Source organism: Arvicola amphibius, chromosome 7 (assembly GCF_903992535.2).
Source record: "Arvicola amphibius chromosome 7, mArvAmp1.2, whole genome shotgun sequence".
NCBI lineage: Eukaryota > Metazoa > Chordata > Mammalia > Rodentia > Cricetidae > Arvicola > Arvicola amphibius.
In genome coordinates this window covers 16,065,761-16,089,266 of record NC_052053.1, presented here as the reverse complement: position 1 = coordinate 16,089,266, position 23,506 = coordinate 16,065,761, and the positions used below count along the sequence as shown (strand labels likewise).

General features: G+C 41.2%; 1 protein-coding gene across 3 annotated transcripts in view; it reads left to right on the top strand.

The window, feature by feature from the left end:
• The window catches only part of B3galt1 (beta-1,3-galactosyltransferase 1), a 135,172-nt gene that overhangs the window by 72,878 nt on the left and 38,788 nt on the right, over positions 1 to 23,506 (top strand). For 2 of the 3 annotated variants that reach the window (XM_038335721.1, XM_038335722.1), the window contains one exon: positions 21,118 to 21,249. The gene's annotated coding sequence lies outside the window, so the exon portion shown is untranslated. Of the gene's footprint in view, positions 1 to 20,233; positions 20,345 to 21,117; positions 21,250 to 23,506 lie in introns of those variants that run through there. The other variant, XM_038335723.1, reaches the window with a different exon arrangement.

Here is a 23,506-nt window from a genome sequence, read left to right as displayed (position 1 = left end):
CACATCAGCAAGAGCCATTGATTCATGGGCGCTGTGCTGAAATCAATCTCCCCTGGTCAGTTCCGATCACTCCCTCGGTCAACCCTTCAGAATGATGGCAGCTGTTAAAGGAACACAGATACAAAGGACAGGCCTGCTTCCTACCCGAATGGGGGCGAGCTGAAATCACAAAAGATCTCTTGACCCCAGATCTTTCCTGTACAGAGAGGTAGCATGAGGGCAATGTTCGGGACTGGGTTGGAGTTCCAGTCTTGGGTAGGCTTTACACTACGAAGAATATCTAGATCTTCACCTGCAACATAAGAATAACATCACTGATCTTATAGAACTGCCATGAGCATCAGACAAAACACACAAGAGATCAGCTTTCGTGTGACATCATATGATACTCTTTAAGAGAGTGAGGCTGTACTAGCGTGGGTTCATTGTCTACACTGGCTGCATGCTTATTATCTGTGTTCAGGACAGATTTAATGATACAACTTCAGGCCACTGCCAGGAAACCTTCCTTCTATTTTTTCTTCCTTCTATGTTATAATAAGTGCTTTAGTGTGTTAAAAGTTCATTTGAAGGAAGGTAAGTGACAGGCACTAATAAATATAATAAATGTGTTGCCATTCCTTTGTCAAGTATTTTAACACATGGGGGCATACAGACTACAGTGGTTGTTAGGGAAATAACAGAGGTTTTGATATTGGGTTACTTCTTTCTTGGTGATATTAATGTACCTCCTGGCATTTCTTCTTCAAAACCTTTTGTCTGTTTTCTTAACAATCACAATTCTTACAGATAATCCAGACAAGTATTTAAGGTAAATAGCTCTAGCTTCTTATTGGCTACCTCTTACATCTTAATTTAACCTGTTTCCATTAATCTGTGTATCACCATGAGGCTTTAGCTTACCAGGTAAAGTTCTGGTGTCTGTATCTGGCAGGGCTACATGGCTTCTCCCTGACTCTGCCTCCTTTCTCCCAGCATTCAGTTTAGTATTCCCCACCTAGCTCTGTTCCCCTATAACTCTACTATAGGCCCAAAGCAGTTCCTTTATTAACCAAAGATATTCACAGCATAGAGAGGGGAATCCCACATCACCAGGACATCCAACATCTTTGTCAGCAGTGGACAGGTTGACTAGGGAAGATCAGAAAAAGTGGCCCTAATTATTGTTATTATTATGTAATTATTGTTATTATTGTTAGAGTCTAAGGCCTGTTAGATAGAGCAAATAAAAAATAAACCATCTCATTAGAGGTCCCTTGAAACAACAAGAGATTCAAAGGACTTTTCCTTACTATCTTATGTCTCCACTGTAGCCTCAAAGCTGACATAGGAGGAACTCAGTTCTCAACAAGAGCAGAGAAGAGTTCTTCTATGTATCAGGGCACATCAGCATAAGGCAGAGTTAGTTAGATTACCCATTGCCCAGAGCAACACAGGGCACACTTCTAAAGTATGCCAAACTGGAGTCATTTCCAATGGACCATTCTCTTAGAGGCCTCCTTGGGCAGCCCAGGAGCTGAGAAGGCCCACTGGGGACAGCACCATGTGTGTTGGCAATGAGAACTGTGCAGGAGGACCCTGGAAGTGAGATAGTGGCAGAGACCCAATAAAACTGCACACCTGCCCTTGAGCCAGAGGTCCAAAAACTAATAACACTGATGCTAGACCATACTCTGTTCCTTCTTCCAAGGCAGAGACAGCACAGAGTGGGTGCGAGGAGAGGGGAGTATCTGAAGAGTGAGTAAGCCAAGGCCTGATGTCAAAGACACAGACACCCCACCACCACCACCACCACCACTACCACTGCATCTGCGGCCTGAGCTGGGACAGCGTTTCTTTAAACCTAGTGAGACGTTGCAATTTTTATTTAGATGGCCCTTGAATTTTTAGTAGCATCAAATGAGACTTTCTAATGTCGCGACGCAGGCAGGAAAAATTCTACGGTCTGTATACAAGATAATGACTATGGGAGAAGAAGGCAGAAGAAGCAGAACGGACCTGGTGCGAAATGGGAGAAAAGTGGGTTCTGTCTTGTGACTGCCTTCCAGTGGGCCCAGCCCACTCCATATGCCTGTGTCTGTTTCCTGGGCAGAGAGACAAAGACTCCCTTGCCACCTCCAGATCCAAAGGGCTCTGACGATTTGAAATGGCATTTGGCCTCTTCAGAAGCAAATCTCTCTAGCTCTGTAAGGACTCCTTCAATTTCTTCCAGGCTGAAGCCTTTTTCTGACATTTTAACGATTGATGCCAGCCATTGGCTCACATGTTCCATAATTTACTTAACTCTTAGTCAGTCTGATACACCAGGTGACAGGTCACTGACCAGTTCTCTCTGCATGTGTGTGTCTGTGTGTCTGCATGTCTCTCTGTGTGTCCCTCTCTGTTTCTTATCTGTCTCTCTGTGTCTCTCTCTGTCTCTCTTGCCCTCTCCCTTGCCCTCTCTCTCTCTGTCTCTCTCTCTCTCTCTCTCTCTCTCTCTCTCTCTCTCTCTCTCTCTCTCTCTCTCTCTCTCTTTCTCTCTCTCTCGCTCTCCCTCCCTCCTCTCTTTGTACAGCCTTGGTAGAATTATATGGCTTCGTGGTGCAATCTACTCCTGGTGGTGGTCCTGAGTCCATGATAAAAACAAGAATGTATATAGTTAGGAACACAGGACAGGAGTCAGACTTTGGGACTTTAATCTCCCTCTGCCACTATCTGAACCATATTGTACTTATTGTATTTTCCTAACCTTCCTGGCCTTGGTTTTCATGTACAAAGAAAAGTCATGATATTCTTAATGGGTTTGTTTTCAGGACTAGATTCAGCAGTGCCTTTGACATGTGTCTGGGACCCACATGCTCAATGATGGTAGATGGATAGAGTCCTATACAGTAATGATAGAGATGTTTATAATAATAGCACTTCGTATGAAAGGAGACTGCCAAAGCAAACAGATACGTTCACTATTGGGTTCTAAATGTTATTACACCAGCACAAAAGGACTCTTGCTTTCCTTTGTACATAGTAGGGAAGAGGACTATGCCAGCAAGTTCCTCCAGAGCTTGCCCTTCCTCTCTACTTCTGATGGCCTCTTACCCCACAGCTCTCAGCTCCATCATGATCAACAACCTCTCCACACCCTCTGGTCATTAGCTGTAAAGTATAGACCCAGAACCCTTAAGACAATGTCATCTGGCTTGAAAAAAATCAGAACAAAGCTTCTTACACTTCCACAGAAATCCCCTCGTTTGCTGTATAATGCACAAGGACAGACTAGTGCTTCAAAGACAGACAGATGCTTTTAACATCTCTAGGGAAGAACAGCGGCTGAAGAGGTTGGTGAAGCAGAGACTTTTTCAGCCCCATGTGTTATTTGGCACCCCCTACTCAGAAGATTCTGTAGGATATTCATCATCTCACAGGCATGCTGGGAAGTCACACTCCACTGCTAGTCTTGATGATCTTAGGTCAGGTGTGGCTCCCTCTCCTCTTACAGAGAACACGCACCCCCATTTTTTTTAGAACTTCATTCTCACCCAAGAGGGTCTCAATAGATTTGCTGGCTTCTTTTCCTGCGGGCAGCGTTGTTCGGTCTAAAGCTCTCTCCAGTGCTGTCAGCTAGGAAAACTGAGCTGAGTTTTGGAGTTTTGAATTCTGTGTCCAGCACGGTGTACCCAGAGCCATGCACTGTGAATCTGGTTCCGTGGAGAGAAAGAGAGAGCTCTCTAAACTGCAACTTGTCTAAATCCATAACGGATGACTGTGGGTGGGGCTAGTTATCATATCCCACCCCACCCATCTTTGAACCACAGCCACACCCTACACAGGCACAACCTACCTCTCAGACATCAGGTGATGAGCAGGCATTTCTCCCACTTCACAAAAAGCAAAAGCAAAACAAACAAAGCAAAAAACAAATAGCACCATCCTCCCAACATCCCCCCCCCACCCCGAAAGGTATCAAATCTCTCCTGGAGGACAGAGCCTGGCCAGCTCCTCCCATAAAGCCTTTCCTTTTCTTTCTTGTCTAGTGTCATTCCTTGTTGATTAAAATAATGAATGTCTCTCCTTCTAATTGATGGTCCCTTGACTACAAAAGAAAAAGAAAATGCTCAGCCAAAGCTTTGAGATAATGGTCTGTGTTGACCTAATTAAGTTCTTAAGCAAGGTACTTTCCCTTTTTCCTAGTTGCATTATTTATTTCCTCCTAGTTGCCCTTTTATGGAGATGTGGCATAAATTCAAGGAGATCCACTTCAAATCCGTTTGCTGGCACCGCTTCAAGAGATGAATACAAATTACTGTTTATCCACCAAACACTTACATTGCGTTCCTGCATGCCGGGCAGCATCCTAAGTGTTTTATAAACAGCGGGGCTTTGCATGCTCATGACAACTCTGTGGATGGGCGTTCTCATCTACTCCACATGGGGAGAAAAGCACAGAGAGGTCAAGAAACCCAGCTAGTGCCACACAGCTGGATGTAACAGGATTCTCAACCTGGATGTCCTGCCCTGGACTCCATACTCACCAATGGGTGATCCTATCTGGTTTTCTTCTACATAAAGAGGAGAGAGAGAGAGAGAGAGAGAGAGAGAGAGAGAGAGAGAGAGAGAGAGAGAGAGAGAGAGAGAGAGAGAGAGAGAGAGAGGATAGGTGGATGGATAGATAGATACACAGATGCTAGATAGATAGATAAATGATAGATAGATGATAGATAGATAGATAGATAGATAGATAGATAGATAGATAGATAGATAGATAGATAGATAGATGTTTACCTCAATCAAAATACATCCCTGATCTAGGCAATTTGTCATCATTTTTACACATGGAAAGAAGCTAGAATCTAAATTTATAAGTGGCTAAAAACTCAGCTACCATAGATACCTTCCGCTTGTCTAGGTCTAAGCAGGATCTCCGAAGGATATACACAAAGGAATTTCTTCTATAGAATCTCATTTTCTTACTTGACTTTGCTATCAATACAGTCATTGGATCAGGCCTTTAACTAATTCAGAGCACATATGCCCAGAGGGTCCTGTAATGAATCCATTTGTAAATTACAGAGAAAGTCATAAATTATTTCCACATAAAGAGGGCATAGATCAAGGCTGCCATATTCCTGTGAGCACTGTGGTACACCCTTAACCTAAATCATATTTTCTCCTTGTAAATGGGAAGGAAAATTGCATTGTCTTGACCTTTGGATCATTGGATCTCGTATTTATTTTAGATATTTCTCAAAAGAATTCACAAGGAAATACATGCACTTAACCTTCTCCTAGAAAAGGGTACAAAGCAAAAAAATCCTAGGCATGAAATAGACACAGTCTGCTTCTTTATGGATTGAACTATCGAACGACTCATACTTTGATCATTATTTAGCACAATTTATGACTTCTAAGAGACCATTTATCAATAACTCCTGAATGATTTTTCCAAAACAAGTACAAATAAAAAAAAAACAATTTACTCTAATCTCTTTGATAGGATCCTGATTATTGTCTTATTGATCTCAGCCTGCCATGGCAGCATTGTTAGCTCCAGGTGGGAGCCACAGAGATACAAGATACCTTTCTGACTATACTGTTTAGAGAGATGGTGGGGGGCGAGTGTGCTTATGTTTAGTGCACATGCTGCCTAATGTTAGTAAATTAATAGTGTGCCATGACTGGAAAATAAATAAAGCATGACCCCTATCTTCAAGGGGTGTGTGGATTGGTGATGAAATGGAGTTACAGAGGCTATTCTGAGATAGGTGCTAGTTACATACCAGGTACTGAAGTGTCATGCGGAAGTTGACAGCTGGCCACTCGAGCCAGCCTGTCTTCTTCCCTTTGTCTCGCTTTCCCGAAAGGTGAGTAGGAGCCAGTTAAAGTATGTCTAGAAAGAAAAGTTTATGATAGGAAGCTTGACAGGATGTAGATCATGCATCACCTTTTATACCATGAAGATGTCTGAACTTTGTTCCCATCTCCCAACGGTACACATATGTTAAATAATTTGAGAGAAAGAATGACAGGGTGTTGGTCCTTTACTGGGGAAAAAAATGAGGCTTCTATAAAGATGGAGAATGGGGGGTGGGGGGTCAGTGAGAAATCATCCTAGGAGCCCCAAAGAAAGACATTTAAGAACAAAACCAAGGCAGATAAATTACCAGAACTGAGAGAACGTCACCACGGAAAGCCTACTAGGTGACCTTTATTATGTGACTTGCTATGAAGAAGGTAGTGCCATGCTCTAGATGAGGTCAGATATTAATCACCTTAGTTATTTACAGCATCAAATAACAAGAAATTCCATTAAGACATCATAAACCGATAGAGACTTTATCACTTCTGGGAAGCCAGGTAAGCGCAGGATTGGCCCATTTAGCCACACCTGCCAGAGTCCCTGTTTCCTTGCTGCTCATCTTCCATCTTTCCACCCTCCACATTACGCACACCCATGATCCAGTGTGCAGAGCCCCAAGGATTCCACACCAACCTATGGCAGTAAGAAAAAAAGAAAGAAAGCGCTCCACCCAAGTACCTATTTCAGATAAGGGCATCCATCCCCAGGCTCCAGGAGCTGTCCCTGCAAGTCTCAGTGCCAGGAAGAATCCCATGTCCTGCTCAGTGCTGCCATCCACAGGGGAAATGAGGGCCAGCGAGGAGACCTCAGTGCTCTGAGCCCTTGTCATATCCTGGAGAACTGCCTCCACCCAAACATTCTCGGTGTTTCTTGAAGCGCAAATATGTTCTCCCATGTTTGACGGTAGTCTGATTCTTAAATCTCTCTTTCAGCTTTATTATCACTAAATAAACTGAATCCTCACCGCGAGCCTGACAAATGTTACATTTTTAATAAGAAAACACACAACCTAGAACATGTTGCTTCCCTTTGTGAAGTAGATTAGAATTATTTCTGTTGATTTACAACTGTATAAAAAAATTATAATCGAAGTATCTGCTGTGCTGCTTAACTTCATATTGTGTTAACAATCACTTAATAAGCAAATTGTATGTAGAAAATTGCCTCATTTAGTGGCCACACTGCTTAACCGATATCTGAAACTGTTGGCCCTTCCCTGGATGACTTGCCAGACCAGAAGGTCAAAAAGCTTTGTTGTGTCCCATATCTTCCTCGCCCTTGAAACGTACCTACAATGCATTCAGTAAAGCCCCTTTGAGGTGTCAAAAGGCCAACTTCGTGGTCATTGCTTTTCTAACATGCTGTTTGTTGAACAGATTCTTTTCTTCCCCTCTGTAAAAGTTGGAATGCACCCGTGTGACAAACTGTTGACCTTCATCCTGGTCACCCACTTCCACCAAATCAAACACATCAAAGACACATTTGACTTCCCACCTTGCTTTAAACTCCCTGCTTCCATGGAAGTAAATACTCGCACAGGCTCTAAATACCAACATCAAGATAAAAGGAAATGGCTGTTTATCACCTTTAGAATTATAAATGGATTGATGCAAAGTAAATTTCAGTGCCTTGAGTACTTGCTTGCTCACTGGTGGCAAACAATGGGTTCTTCACAAGAACAGATTAAATGGATGCCTCCGAGGAAACCCTCAGAACTAGTAAGCTGAGGGCAGGTCTCCGTTGTTAAACTCAGGCTTAGTATTTTGACTATTTACATTAAAATGCTTTTGACAAACAATTATTCGTATGTTTCCAAGAAGATTAAGAGAGCTGAATTAAAAGAGAAATGAAATTATAAGGAAAATAAGGAACGACATGACTTTGCTTCACCCTATAACAGAACCCTAAGGGAAAGCTATTATGGGACCAGCTAGTACTGACGCTTACTTTTGAAAATTCTAATTAGGAAACATTGGTTCTTAAAGTCTGTCTTTTATACCTGCTTGACCTTTTCCCCCCGGTTTTCCACACCTTTACCAGAACTGTATTTTTGCTAGCCTGAATTCACTAAAATAGTTGGTCAATTTTTATCTACATGTAAAGAGAATTCCCCCACCGACCATGTTCCTCTGTTCTGTGGTGCTGCTCAGTCCTCTCACTCAGGGCCTCCTCAACCCCATGCTATTCTCTAAGGAAGCCTGGGCTGACCCGTTCTCAGTTCAGTGGCTCTTACCAGACACGAGGCCCATGCCAGCTTGCAACCTCATCTTTCCAGTGAACGGGTAGCCCTCCTAGTTGCTTTAAGTCCCGACACATATAAAGCCAATCAGGAGTATGAAAAACATTCCCTGAGATTTTCTTCTGACAAACTAAAATTGTCAGGTATACAGACACTTCTAGTGCTTACACGAGAGTAATTTGAGAGAACACAGAAGGTAATCATGTTTGGTTAATCATATTTTGTGCCATGAATTCATATTATACGGATCTGATTCCTGTTCACCTGCCTCCATTAAATTGTGTTTTAATATCAGTCGTTGGCTTTTATGGAGTCGATTCATTAGCTGATTGGAATATGCTTCAGCATGTTGGATGGTACTCATGATATAATTTAACTCACCCTCTGTGAAAAATAGTTCTAGAATTTAAATGAGGAAAACTTATCTATAGAAAACAGCATGCTTTCTTTTTATTTTCAGATTTAAAAAAGAAACAGTATATAAGTAACTTATCGAATTTGTTACCCTTGCACTGCCTGCCAGGGAGCTCACTTCAAATCTTGGAAAGGCTGCCAGCCACAAGTGAAAATAATAGTGCTTACATATGATATATTTGATTTTTTTCATAAATGGGACCTGTTTCCCCACTTGTTATTTGCCTTGTGATTATGGTTTCTGCTCTTAAAGTCTTGGTGTAATGGGATGGGGTGTTTGTGTGTGAAGTTAGCAACTAAAATAGTATTATAGTAGCTTAAGGATTTTCTGAATTTACAGCTTATGAAGGCTTTTTCTAGAGAATTACAATCGACTATTTTATCCTTTTCTCTGCAAGCAGAGAAAACCAAGAATGAATATGATGGATCATACCAGACATTTAAAAGCAATTAGTAAAAATGAAGATTTTTTTCCCCCAATGAAGTAGACTGATGAGAAAAATTGTAGAAATGTTTCCCAGAGGCCATGAAATAAATGGAAGGTAGTTTCGCGGTCTTTTGTGTCATCGTGAATATGTGATAATTCTAGCCTGAGTTCTACTTAGACTGTTGATAGTTCTGATTCACCTCTTGAGAGTAAGCTTCCATGATGGGGTAACTCCAGGGGTATACAACAGTATGCTTCCCGTGTATGTTGGCTTTCCAGTATGTGAGGAAAGCCACCGAGGAAAGGAGAGCTCATCCTGGCTCACAGTTTGAGGGCACACAGTCCAGTGTGGCAGGAAGGCCTGGCAGCGGGAGTATAAGGTGACTGTGCAATACATCTGTAATTAGGAATGGAGTGTCAATTTCCTTATTTCCTCCTTTATATTCACCCTAGACCCTCAGCTCACGGAATAGTGCTCCCCAGATTCATAGTGAGTCTTCCCACATTTGTTTTAAATTAGTTTGAAATCCCACAGAGACTCACCAAGGGGCTCCTCCCCTAGGTGGTTCCAGATCCCATCAAGTTAACCATGAAGATTGGCCATGACATGAATCATACAGGACTTCAACACATCTTTTGAAATGCCAGTCAATTTTTCGTCCCTTCAGAGGCTTCTCTCCATTAAAAATATTTCATGGAGCTTGGAGATTTCAAGAAATGCACTTTCATCTTATGTTGCTATAGATACCATTTCCTTCATATGGCACTTGTTACAATCCTTTGGTTTTTTAATTCATTTCATCTATGAGCAATACATTATCAAGTTAAAAGACACTTACATCCAAGCATTTGTCTGTTGATGGAAAATCAACTCCAAAACACAAGCAATCATTTTTGAGAGTAATAATTTTCTTTATTAACTTTTTACTAAGAATGATTTTCTCACAAATGTAAACATACTTTAGAAATTGTTTCAAGCCATATTATTAGATTTGATTTTGAATATTAAAAAGTCACACTTTCTGGAGAGCTCTGACTGGCCGGTCATGATTTCATTTCTTTGTCTGGTGCCTATACTTATCAAGCTCTGAAAAGACTGTAATCTCATTAAAAATTGAGATGGAAAGTTCAAAGCAAATGTTAAAGGGCAACCTAATTACTTTATGAAATCTGAAATATGTGTTGAAGACCCATACACAGAAGTTCTTAGTTTTAGCCAAAATTTTTACTTTGCTAAAAGTTCTATTAACGCAATATTTACCACACACGCATGCTCACACACACGGGCACAAACACAGTCCCCCCCTTAAAAAGCAGAGATTTTATTTTCTTTGCCCGCTGTGTGTTGCAACTCTTGCAATAGTGCCTTACTCAAACCTCTTCCCAGTACACACTGACTGGGCAAGTATTAGAGGTCAGGATGGAAAAGAGCGAGCATTTCCTTGTCCACTCCACTGAGGTCATTTCCCTTTACCCATCCTTTCAGGTTAAAGGTACAAAGTTGTGGTGACAGGAGGTCCTAGGCGAAATTCATAGTCACTGATGCATTTCTCAGGAAATCAGTGCTCCGCACCAATGCGTGAGGCTTCCTAAAGTGTGGAACCTCAAAATTATTCACCCCCACCATGAAATAGCCTATGGAGTCTTTCTCGCCGTGAAAGCAATAGTTTTGGGAAAATGCCTCAAAACAGCCTCCCTCACAATGCGTTATTATCCCATTCTGTTCACAGTCTTCCCAAGTCCTCCTCCACAAGGGAGCAAAATCAAAACATGAAGGGGCGTGATCGGCCGGCAATTGGAATTAACCAAACTAGCTTTATTATAAAATACTCAACTTTAATAAAAGGAGGAAAAGGGGAAAAAAAAACTTACAAAGCCAGAGTTCCAGCGAAGTGCAGGAAACAAAGAGGGCGAAAACAAAAGCACACTGATGTTTTAAAGGTATTTGCACCGCCCCCCCCCCCCCCGGGGACACACCCCTCAAACAAGGGGATTGGTTAGCTCCCCCATCAAAAACAAAACATAAAGAAATGGAAATATAGTCATAGCCTGAGAGGCAAATACTAATTACACACACACACACACACACACACACACACACACACACAAATCATTAGCTGCCCTATATAATCACACCCCTTTGAAACTGTAGAATTATTCCTAGGTATTAAAAACTCCTTTAGCAAAAATTGGCAATTGGGTGGAACACTCCTTAACCCCATGTTTTCAGCTTGAGGAGAGGGGCTTCCATTGAGGAGCCACAGAGAGACTTTGGGGGATTGGTAACCGTCTGGGTGAACCATAGACATCATAAAGGGCTCAAATGCTCAGCTTGTCTGTTGTGGCCTATAGACCTAAAGAGCATGGATTGTTGAAGAAAAGAATCAAGAGAAAGTATCTATAGAAGGGAGACACTTTCTGAACCTGTACTTGAAAACCAGTGTAGAACTTCGGGAAAGGAGTCAGTCACTGGCTGGGTACTCTTACTGAGAGTTATTTATGTGAGACAAATTCACGAGGAAATAGGGAGCAACCAATGACACATATAAATTGGGAGCTAATGCATTGGCTCCTCAACAAAACCTGCTTTAGACTCCATTTCCAGAGGCCTGCTGGTTAGTCAGACACAGAGATTTGACACTGCATTTCAAAGACCAGATCTGAGGCTCTGAAAATACATGTGCTTCAGGACAGCGGTGGAAAACAAGGCATGCGGATTCTATGTGCTCTAAATTAAATACTCTGTCCAATAGAAAATCCATTCCAGCATTTCTTTGTCTTGCCTTAGAATGAATAAGAAAAATCACTGTAGATACACAGGAGACAGAAAAGAATATAGGAGCCTTAATTTTATTTAATCAAATAATCGAATTTCCCCCAGAGTACACTTAAAAGGCCTAGACAGTTAGAAACATGCATCTTAGACTTGTGATGGTTTTATTCACAATATCACATATGCCTTACTAAAACTTGGGCTAAATTCCGTAGGGAACACGTATATTCACGTTCTATTGCATTTCCTCAAAGGGTATAAATGTTTCTATTTGCCGCAGCAAGCAGCTCCAATGTCATGCCACAAAACAGTACAAAATCTGGGATGACTTAGCATGGGGACATTCTGGGGAGGGGGGCATATTTTGTTTAGATTCACATAACGCATCAGCAAGGGTTGCATGTAAATTGCAAGAGCTTCTTGGGCTAAAGTGTACTTGAAACCACGTGATTCCTGTGCATTCCTATCATCAAACAGCACCTCCGTAGAATTATCCTGGGAAGAAGCCCCCGTGATAAACCAACTATTACCTCTTGATATAGAACAGGAGAGGGTCCCATAACCGTTTCTTGTCCTAGCACAAGTTGAAAGAATTGTTCATTGTCTTTGTCCATAGGTAGATACCATAGAGAGATGTGCAGTAGGTTAATCCTATAGTCCTGTGGTCCTCACACACGTGGGTAGAGTGGCATGATAGCTTGTACTGCATTCCTTCTGTGAGCCCTGACTTAATGGAAAGCATACAGCCTAACCAATGTCCAGAATATGGACTTAGAACCTACTAAATATGATTGCAGGCCGTTTCAGAGATTATAAGGTACAAAAGCTAGTTCTCAGCTTTGGACTGTCAGCCTAGTGTAAAATAAGAGAGAGGGAGCCAGGAGGTAGATCCTCGCAGATCCCAGTGAGGCAGTTGTTCTCACTTTATTTGATTATTTCATTTTTATTCTTTTTAATTATAAAAATAATATTTGAATGCATATTGTTATAAGGAGTTCAAATAACAGAGCGCATAATGAATAAGAAAAGGCTCTCTGCACTGGCTCTCACACCATCCCTTCCCCTCCCCAGAGGTCAAGTCTGTTAATTACTTCCTAAGTGTTTTAGTTTGGGATCATGCCTAAATATTTAATGTAATATAACCAAGCGATTTAACTATTTATATAGTAGGATGCAATTGTAATTGGAAATCTCATCGTATATATCATATCCACTCTCTGTTTTATATCCCTGTGACATTATACCAGCTTCATCAGGAATTCTAGAAAGGTGGGGGGAATGCGTCTAATCCGGGAGAGATGACTCCTTAATATTTAAAACGCTCTTGTCAGTCTGTTGTTGCAATGTTTTCATCCCTGTCATATTGAAAAATAATCATAACAAAACCCTCCAGTGACGCTGACGGTATTTTAAATGAGTTTGTAGTTTTTTTAATCACACAGGTATATATGCATATTTGAAAAGTTGATAGTGTCTGCGTGTATGAGACATAATTGAAGCTACAAATAACGATTAGGGTGAAGATGGATTGTGGGAGGACCACAACCCTCCAATCACCCACCCTCCACCTCTGCCACAACCAGCACCGCTCATGTACACCTTGGCTGGCACCTACCAGTATCAGACTTTAGAAATTTCCCATTGAGCGCAGAAATTCACCTCAAAGTAACTCTTTAAAACCACCAGCAATACAATTCTAAATGGGCCATTGTTTGATTTTTTTTTCAGATATTTATGTGTTTCCAAGAGCAGATAGAGTTTTCTATTCCAAAATAGCTCGATTATATTTTGATTGCCGCATCAGATTTTCCAACGGTCTCGCGTCTCAAATGGTGTAATCACTTATATGTAAGTTGATAATTGCTTTACAAAAATAAAAACTGTTGCTGTGGCAGTGGCAGAATGTGGGCCTAGGTGGTGTTTTCTCTCATCCTTCAGGCGTCACAAGATGCTTAGCTCTATTGTTTTGGAAATAACGTCGCTGGATTCTGGGTGTTAAGTTACCTGCAGTCTTCCCCGTACGAAAGGAAGGAAATTACACTTGTGCCATGTTTTCTGGTGGAGCCTGGTCCGAGCCAGGGCTGTGTAACCCGCTTACACATCTCTCTGACTTTCAGCAGTGGTTTTGCTCTGCGTGCTTGGTTTCAGTAACCTCTCCCAAGGGACCATTTCTGTTTATAGGGAACGCTTTACTGACCATTCATGCTCTTGTCCCACCGCATGTGTCAGAGTTCAGCTGAAAACTGAGCATGGCCTCGATTTGGCCCCGCGGAAGGGTTGTGTCTCACATGGAGGTAGAATTCACAGGTCTCTTGTGTTTGTTGCTCTATATCTCCATAAAGTAGCGCATGAACTATATACGCATATATTCTACACATAGTCACATATAGAACTCCTCAATTTTTTTTTCATTTATCCCCCAAGAAAAGAGAAGAGTCAGCTTTCTGGTATTTGGAAGTCAGTTTTAATCACTTCCTTGGGTTACTATTGTGCTTAGTGTAATGTAGACAGGTAGACGTGAGTAATTCAGCGTGAATCTAACACTGATCGTTCCGGCCATCTCTGTACCACAAAGCGCACTGTTGCTTATTGCCTAGCGTTTAAGATCTAACTGCATCTACAAAGCCTCCTAGATTCCACCTAATGCCCCCACACAACAAAACACACGGACCCAAAGACAGCTTATCAGATAATTTTTAATAGAGTCCCAGAAAACTCTACACATATTCCCCGAGGTTCTTGATAGTTATCTTTGCAGAAAAAATAGTTTATTTACCTCTTATCTGTTCAGTGAAATTGTATGGCTTCCTCATGGTAAGAAATCGGGCAAAAATAACAAAAGAACAAAGCGTGAGGAGTTAGCTTATGTGCCCTGATCCAAGCCAGAATCGGCTGCCCAGATATCAGACCCATTCAAAGCAAAATAAATAAATGGATGAATAAATAAACAAACAAACATAGCAAAGTGATATATTCTCGCTGATAGAGAAAGGCATGAGTGACTGCTAAGACCCTTAGCAAACAGAATTCCAGAGGCACAACTTGGAAAATAAAAATCATGTATGTGTGAAACATGAAGTAGATATGAAACTGTATTCATGTAGTATGATTGTAGGGGACATGATATGATTGTAAATCTTCTGTTATGAATTCCTTCTTTTCTAATGTGTATTGCATTTATTTATTTGTATGTGTGCCATAAGAAAACCTTGCAAAACACCTAGCATGCTCATAATTGTAAGAACTAGATTCTGCCATCAACATAGGTAGGTCCCATAGTTTCAAAGTCTGACAACCAAGCATATGGAAGGATTTTTCCTGTTCACCAGTGTTAGCCTGGAACAAGGTTAAACTCAAGTTTACAAATTTATTAAATTCATTTATCTAGGCTTAAGACATTAAAACTCCTGCATTCCCTAAAGTATCATGAATCTTTATCAAAAATTAAAGACTCACAACATAATATATACTTGAATATTAGACCTTAAAATCAGGTTGAATCTTTTTCTTCCTTTTAAATCTCCAGGAAATAGCATGGAAATTACACATAAGATGAAATGGGAAAACAGTTGTTGAATTGCTGAAAGAATTTAAAATCTAAAGAAAAGACCAGATCTTTCCTAGGAGTCCGTGCTACGTTACTCAAGAGTCCCTCTTAGATAAACAAAAGTTTCAACTGTATTCATAGTTTACAGTCAGTGAAGTTTTGCCCTTTATCATCAATATCCTCACTGTATTACTCAGCATGCAAGGTATTAAGTTATACATTAAAAGACACTCACACATATGCACACAATTGGGGGTTACATGCATGCTTTGATGTCTCCATCACAGTTCCCTGTGATTCAAGGGCTCTGAAGATGGCCTCATGGGTAAAATGCTTGCTGTGCACGCATGCGGACCAGAGTTGAGAACACATGTAAAATCTTTGTGGGCATGGTCACCTGCCTTTTAATCTCCCTCCACAGAACACAGAAATGGGAGTCCCCAGAGTAATCTGGCTATCAAGACTAGTCAAAATGGCAAGCTCTGGAACTGGTGAGCCATTCTGCCTTGATGTGTAAGATAGAGTGAGCTATGACTATGCTCAACATTAACCTTGTGCCGCAGCATGAATGCACCCAAGAACTTACAAAGCAATACACACATGTGCTCCTACAAACAGACATACATGCATGCATTCCACATACACAAAAATAGGTACAAGTTCTTCTATATCCCCGGCTTTGAGAACAATACAACACTATACAAAACACAGCCCAATAGTGTCCTATGAAATAATGGATAATACAGGAAGCAATTATGATAGCTAATATTGATTGTCAAAGTAACGGTTCCTGAGAGAGACAAAGCTCTGGGCATGTCTCTCAGGGGTTACCTAGATTAGGTTGCTTGAGGCACGGAAGCTCACTATCGGTGTTGGCAGCACCATTCCCTGCACTCGGGTCCCTGACTGAATGAAAAGGAGAAAGCTAGCTGAATCCCACTGTTCATCATCTCTGCCTCTTGACTGGGATATTCAGTGTGACCAGCCATCCCCTAGCCCTGACATGACAGACTGTATACTCTGAAACTGAAGCCAAAATAAACCTAAGTTTCTTTAAGTTGTTTTTGTCAGGTATTTGCTGTGGTAACAAAACCCACAACTAAGACAGGAACTGAGCTGATTTGAGAGTCTAGATGTGGTCCAAATCATATGTCGTCAGTTCAAGGGAGATGAAGACAATGGTATAGACTGAGCCTGGACCCTAGGTTTGAGACCTGTGTTGTGATTTGTAAGATGAAGTAATATTATGCAGTAAAAGAGCATTTGTTGGGAGTATGTTCCTGTTCTCATTGACGCTTGCTACAGGAATGTGAATGTAGCGAATGATAGAATAGACATACTGATTCTGAGTGGGTTTTATCTAGTTCTAGTCTCATGTGCTAAAATCACAACTGCTTGAGCTGGGAAGATGGTCAGTTAGTGAAGTGCTTGCTACGTAAGCACAAGGACCTAATTTGGATCTCTAGATCCTACATGAGAAGCCAGGTGGGGCAGCATGTGCTTGTATTCCTCATGCTGGGATGGAAAGAGGCAGGAAGATCCATGGGACTTGCTAGCCAGCCAATCCAGGCAAATCAATGAACCCCAGGCTCAGTAAGACACCCCCATCTCAAATAATAAGATGTAGAGACAACTAAGGAAGAGATCCCAAAAATCAGCCTCTGACCTCTGCATGTGTATGAACAAACCCACATTTATTCCTGAACAGACATGAGGAGCATAGCTAAGAGGAATTTCTGTATGGTCTGTTTGTCTGTTAAATCTTGTGTCTCCCTTTGTTCTGCACATGCACTCTCCTGTGGGATAGAAGGGTACACACAATTCAATCATCATTTTTAGAACATTGCATATGCAGATTTATTTAAACTTGTGCCTTAGAAAGTTTCTGCTGCCTCCATTACTAGAGAATTCTCTCACACCAGCTCCCTGAACCGCCTAAGTGTATTCCACCTGTGAATCCCACCTTATGATATATGGTCTAACCTGGCTCCAAAACTATCCATGATGTCTTTAAACAAAGAATGCTATAATTAATGTCCTTCTACTTCATTGGGATAAGTAAACAGGTTTATTAGCAGAGAATAGTAATATCACCTAAATAAATCATCTCAGTTTTTTTTTTTATAATTACATTTGTTTTTAGACATGGCTTAATCATCACTAGTACTTAAACTTTGACAACATCACAGAGACTTTGGAGATCATTCCAACAGGTGGCACCCATATAGGTGGTTTAGCTTCCATGGGAGTTTGCCTCTTTCAGAAAGCCAGACATGAATATCTCTTGTAGCACAGTAGGGCTAAAATACTAATATTAGACTAGTAACTTGGACATAATTGAAGCGACACAAGACCTTCATATAATATATAATCTCTTCTCTGTAACCCAATCACAGGAATCTGGGCAGGACGAGCTGAAGAATCAAACGTTCTCTCTAGTTCAGTCAACCAGCTTTCCAGGGATTGAGGGTTAGAGCCTGATTTCTAGTATTTACCTACGACTGTGTTACAAATGCCCCATCCCCACCAGCACCAAAGTTACACCTGATGCTGAAGAGATGGGCATTACACTGCCCTATGGAGCCCATTCAAGCAGGCTGTAGCACACACTAGTCTCTGCAGGCCCAGCCCAGATCTGCTTTGGTGGCAACGCTAGCCTCACCTCTGCAACAGGGGTTGTTCCTACGAACAGGCCCTAATGGATTTCCTGCGTAGAAGTCTTTGGAGTCTCAGATACCCACTACGACAAAGAGAAAGTGAAGTTCATTACTGATGAAATTTGGAGCTGGGAAGCCCTCTGTTCCCTCACCCAAATCCACTAACTAATGAGACCGGCTGTTTTCTCCACCGCCTTTCCCACTGAGTCACAGAAATGACCTTGATAAACTTGTGAATCAGCAACTGAGCAGTGCGTTCTGTTTTATTCTTTCGGTCTCCATGCCCTTCTTTTTCCCACAAACCTGATCCAGTGTAGCCAGAAGCTGAGATCAGAGATCCGCATGCAAAGTCCTTTGTTATCACTGAGGGAGGAGGAAGACTGGGAAGGCTAACCCTGATGCCCACATTACTGCTATCTCATTTACCCTGATATGTCAGTAAGATTCTCACTTAGCTCACACTTGTAAATATTCTCGCAGAATAACTAAATTTCTCACCCGTAATTGGCATCGGCAAAATTTCTTCTTGCCAGAGGGAGCTGAAAAGAAGGGGCAATGCTGATGAATATGAGAAAATGATACACTAGAAGAACCAGCACTCTTGAGTCCGGTGGAAGTGCAAATTAAATTAAAATCTGGGTGACAAATGTTGAGTCTAAGTCATTTCCCTATAAAAACACAACAATTTATGTAGTCAATTTTCGGTGGTTCGCCCAAAGAGAAATAGCAATAATGGCAATTACCCAAAAGAATAGACAACAGACAAATTAATTTCTACTTGACTTTGAAATACTGTTTTGTATTCTAGAACTAACATCTGAATGGAGTTGCATTTTACATTCTAGAAAGTTACAGTGCCTTTAGCTTAATTACTAAAATTGCATGGGAGAAGACAATCTAAAAAAAAATGGTTTGTGCTTTTTCATCTTGTTCTATAAAGCTTATCTCTGTGTTCTAAATTAGTTCTATGAATTAGATGCCATTACCTTTTAGGGTAATATTAAGTTTAAGTTAAAGCCAAAAAATGGACCTATGTGTTTTCTGGTTTCTAGTTTACTGATATTGGTGGAAATTAATTATTCCACCACACAAACCACACACACACACACACACACACACACACACACACTTCCTTTGCTTTCTTTAGTGAACTTTAATTCTTTTAATACGTTAAAAAATCCCATGTGACTACTTTAGAATATATCCAAAACACAATTATGTGTTGAAAATTTAAACTATAATATCTGCCCTTGGGAAAGTCAGATTAAAAGTTTGCAATTTTTCCACATTCTTTTTGTGATTATGGTGGCGATTTTTCCTTATTAAACACTGTGTTAGAAACAACTGGTAGGAAAGCTGGTACAGAGAGTCATGTATGATTTCTCTCCTTTAGCACCATTTCCTTCAACCTTTGGTTCCTTCCTTTTCAGCGGTCAATGGTTTTTATATAAAATGTTCAGTGTTGGCATTCAATTATGTTACATTTAGCTCTTTCTCTTGCATGGATTTTTTCATAAAAGGGAAAACATTCACTATTCTAGAGAAAAATCTTCTAGATGTTATTGTCCTGAATTCAACATTCAGTACTCATTTTAGTTATTAGAAGATATGTATACAAAAATTATACTTCCTGCAAATAGTCTACTAAAGACTATGGAATTTTCCATTTAAATTTAAAACTTATATAACTTAAAAATCAGCTAGACACTCTCATTTGTTCTTAGTTACATGGTACAATCACATTATATACTAATACAATTTTTCGTAAGGTATCACTAAGTATTGTAGTGACTTAAAATGCTTCCTGTGAGACATCTTTGCCTGACCACTTAACCTATTATTTGATGTTTGATTGAATTCAATTTGCTACTTTTGACTACATGAGGACACTGTCTCCTCTAAATACCATGCACTTAGTTCTTAAAGGACAAATAGTATAAAGACCTAAGAGGACTTTGGTGACAGTGATAGATAACAATTGTGACAATAATGACATTCAAATATAATCCACATTCAATAAATGTTAGCAATTGCTACAAATACTACTTAGCATTTGTTATTACCAACATAGTGAGCATGTATGCCTACCTTGTGCAAACACTGTTCTATCTTCAGTTCAACTCGCTGATACAGACTCTGTTATTTCCCGCGTTTTGCTTGTAGGACCTAGAGAGGTTAAGTTAAATTTAAACCCAACCTAAACACTTCCATCAAACAAAAATGACAGTCGTGTAAAGAGAATAAGCTAGTGTTTGGCCAACTTGAACCAGCATGTAACTTCAGGAGACCCACTAGACAATGCTGTTGTTCATACGCCGCCATCTCCTCCCCACAGCTTGCTTCTCTGGCTCAAATCCATCCAGATGCCCACGATGGGAGTCATGCTGCAGATGCGGGACAGTATCCGCTGTAGTTGCTAACTTTCAGAAGTCAGCAGCCTTCTGACTGTGAATGGTGAGACTGGAAAACCCCCAGTCCTCAGTCAGGAAGCTTTGTACGTAGGTAGTTTGCAAACCCAGAATCAGATCAATGAAAGGCAGCATTTTGTTTCCCCTCAAATAATTATCTAAACAGGTCTGATTAGTTTCAGCTGGCCCTAGAGCGGTCACCAGTGAAACCGAAGACCCTACCTGAGAAGGGTGGCATTCCTACCTGACACCTTAGCTCTGCCTTGCTCAAGCAGCTTCCCCTCTCTGAATACATTTTGTCATCACTGGAGCATAGGTAGCTCTGATCCTCATTTAGACTTTGGCTTCACTTTTACCTGAATCGTTTTATTTAATTAATTAAATCCTAACGTTTACAACTCAAGAATTGCCACATAAAACACATATTTCCAGTTTCCTTGAAAATCTGAAATCATGACATCATCGGGCTTTTTTTTTTTCTTATTGCTTCCATGACAACCATCAGTTCTGCCTGAGTCACAGCTGTCTCTCCAGCAGGTCACATGATCACTAGCTAGCTACTGTCCCTACCGTTCCTTGTCACCTCACACCCAGACTGCGTCTCCTCTGTCCTACTCACCTGACCTTACGTGCTGCCCTAGAACTGGCTCAAACTCTCTTATTCGCTTAAAACTTTTTAGACTTTTATTCACAATGGGCCTATATCCGATTCTGCTAAGTAGAAATCTTTTTTAAATTAGGGAATTCTATCTTCGTTCTCTCGAATCCAATTAACTTCTGTTATATATAACGTTGTCTCTTTTTCTGGTGTCTCCTTAGGAGTCTGCAAGTTGGTGACGAGCAGCTTCTGGAGTAGGCCTCTCCAATCTCCGTAGACCCATGGAGACCACGGTAGATGTTCTCTGCAACTGGGGTGAGAAGAGAGAAGAAGCAGCCGGCTTGGTCCAACAGGTAGGAGAAGAGCTTGCTGTTCAGCGGTGGGGCTGGTCACAGAGGAGAGTCAGCACAATGCTGTAAGATCAGAAGTCATTCTCCAATAACTAGTGGGTGATTAAAAAGCGTTGATCTTTCTTTTATTACCCACTCCGAATGCACCTGACCATCACTTAGAAAGTGAGGCTATTGCACCTGAGCGTGGGTGGCGTGGGTAATTCTTACCCTCATCAAGCCTCTGCCTTTACTCTTGGCTATATGAAGTTTTATTTATTTAATGAAATCCTAACACGTATGTCAAATAACCTTACCGTGAAAGATGAGAAAAATTATAGTTTAATAAATGTAGTCTGAAAAGCCATATTTGCAGATGTCTTTGACACTTTGGATCAGTTTTAGTGAATGGGCTCCTTGAAAATGAACTCCTGGTGACCACTGATTTCCTCCAGGTGACCTGAGACAATTCCTATTTTAAGTCCATTCCTCCCAGCCATTGCTAATTGGTTCTTGACTCTTCATTGAAATAACGAAGGCAATTGTGCTTCACTCGACTCTTATTTCAGTTAAACATAAGAGATTTATATATTAAAATGACGGCAGGACTATTAAAATATATAAAATACAAATGATTATTAAAATAATTTTACTGAAATGGACATGAAGGAAAACACCCTTCTATGTGATTTACCCCAACTAGCGTAAGATAACAAAATAGTGTACAAACTTTCTGCAGTGTGGTTTGGGAAAAGAGCACAGTCCCTACAAGAGGACCCTGGAGTCTGCTTCCCTCTTACCCATCACCTTCCTATGACCTGTGACCAACCATTTGTCGTGTCTAAACTACAGTTTCTCTATCCATGAAATGATCAGCTCTCTCTAAGTGCCTTCTAAGTGGCAGCTTAGGACTCTGAGGACAGCGACCAGTGCAAGGTGGGAGACAGCTCTGAGCTACTTTCCCAGCAAGCTGATTTCCAAAAAAATCAAACTCACCGACATGCCGGTGCACCTCTTTGTCTTTGTGTCCTGCAATTGGCACCAGGTATATTGGTTTTCAGTACCCTTTCTGCCTTCCATGATGCTTTAGTGGGTGGCTTTTGACCCTTTTCTCCTTGACAGCATTCCTAGTCTCTGTCTGTCTCTGCCCTGTCAAACTCAAGGCCAGAGGTGAGATGAGGCATGGTAGAATTGAGTCAGTACGCGCCCCAAAGGGCAGATGTCAACTGACGTTCCCCAGAAAGAAACACAAGTGCTCGGGCTGTTTATGACTGTCCTCTGCTATAGAGAGGGAAGCCAGCAGAGGTGTGAGAACCCAAAGGACGGTTCCCACACACCTACCTAGCTTTCCACAGGCATTGTGGGTCCCATTCTCTGTGGCAGTCTGTCTGATGACCTGACTCAAGTTGGGGTTACTCCATCAGTTGCAGCGTCTATGTCTCAAAGGGCCCCAGCCACTCCCGGTGAACAGCATGATCAACTGTATCAAACCAGCAAGGTGAGGGAGCTTTTGTTAATGCTGTATAGAACTTAGCCGGCCCCCACGCATTCCAGGAGGTATCTGCGAAGAAGTCTTAGTCCTGGCTGCCTCCCAGCCATGAAAGAAGGCCAATACGGCTAGATTACAGTAAATTAGGAAAAAGGAGCAAACTTCAGAGATTTTCCTACCCCAAGTTCCCTCAATGCTCGACTCCTCTGATGTTTATATTCCTGGCAGTGCCTTAAACAGATTAAATAGCTCGACTGAAAATGCCTTTGATTTGTTTACCCAAATCAAACTCTCATATTTTATCTCATGCCTCTAGATTGTGAGAGTTTTATCAAGAACTTTGCATGTGGGCTATTGATATGATAATGCAATCCTAATGCCTGTTTGGGAGCCATGGGCCTTTTTCTTTTCAACCCACGCTGAGACTCGGAGGGGCAACCCACAATGTTTTCCGATGAATAATGTGTAATATTGGGCAACTTTTGAACTCTTAACTTTTCACATCGATTGCTAGTTTTCTGTCAACAAAACCCAGGAAAGGGACTCTCCCCAGAATCTTTAGTGTTTACATAGACAGGAATTGTCTTTTGCATTTAAGGTCTTGTTTGCAGACAGAATACTGCCCCCTCCACACACACACACAGAGAGAGAGAGAGAAAGAGAGAGAGAGAGAGAGAGAGAGAGAGAGAGAGAGAGAGAGAGAGAGAGAGAGAGAGAGAGAGAGAGAGAGAGAGAGAGAGAGAGAGAAACACATTGCATCATGACATGCAGCTCATTCTCTCTGGAAGGAAA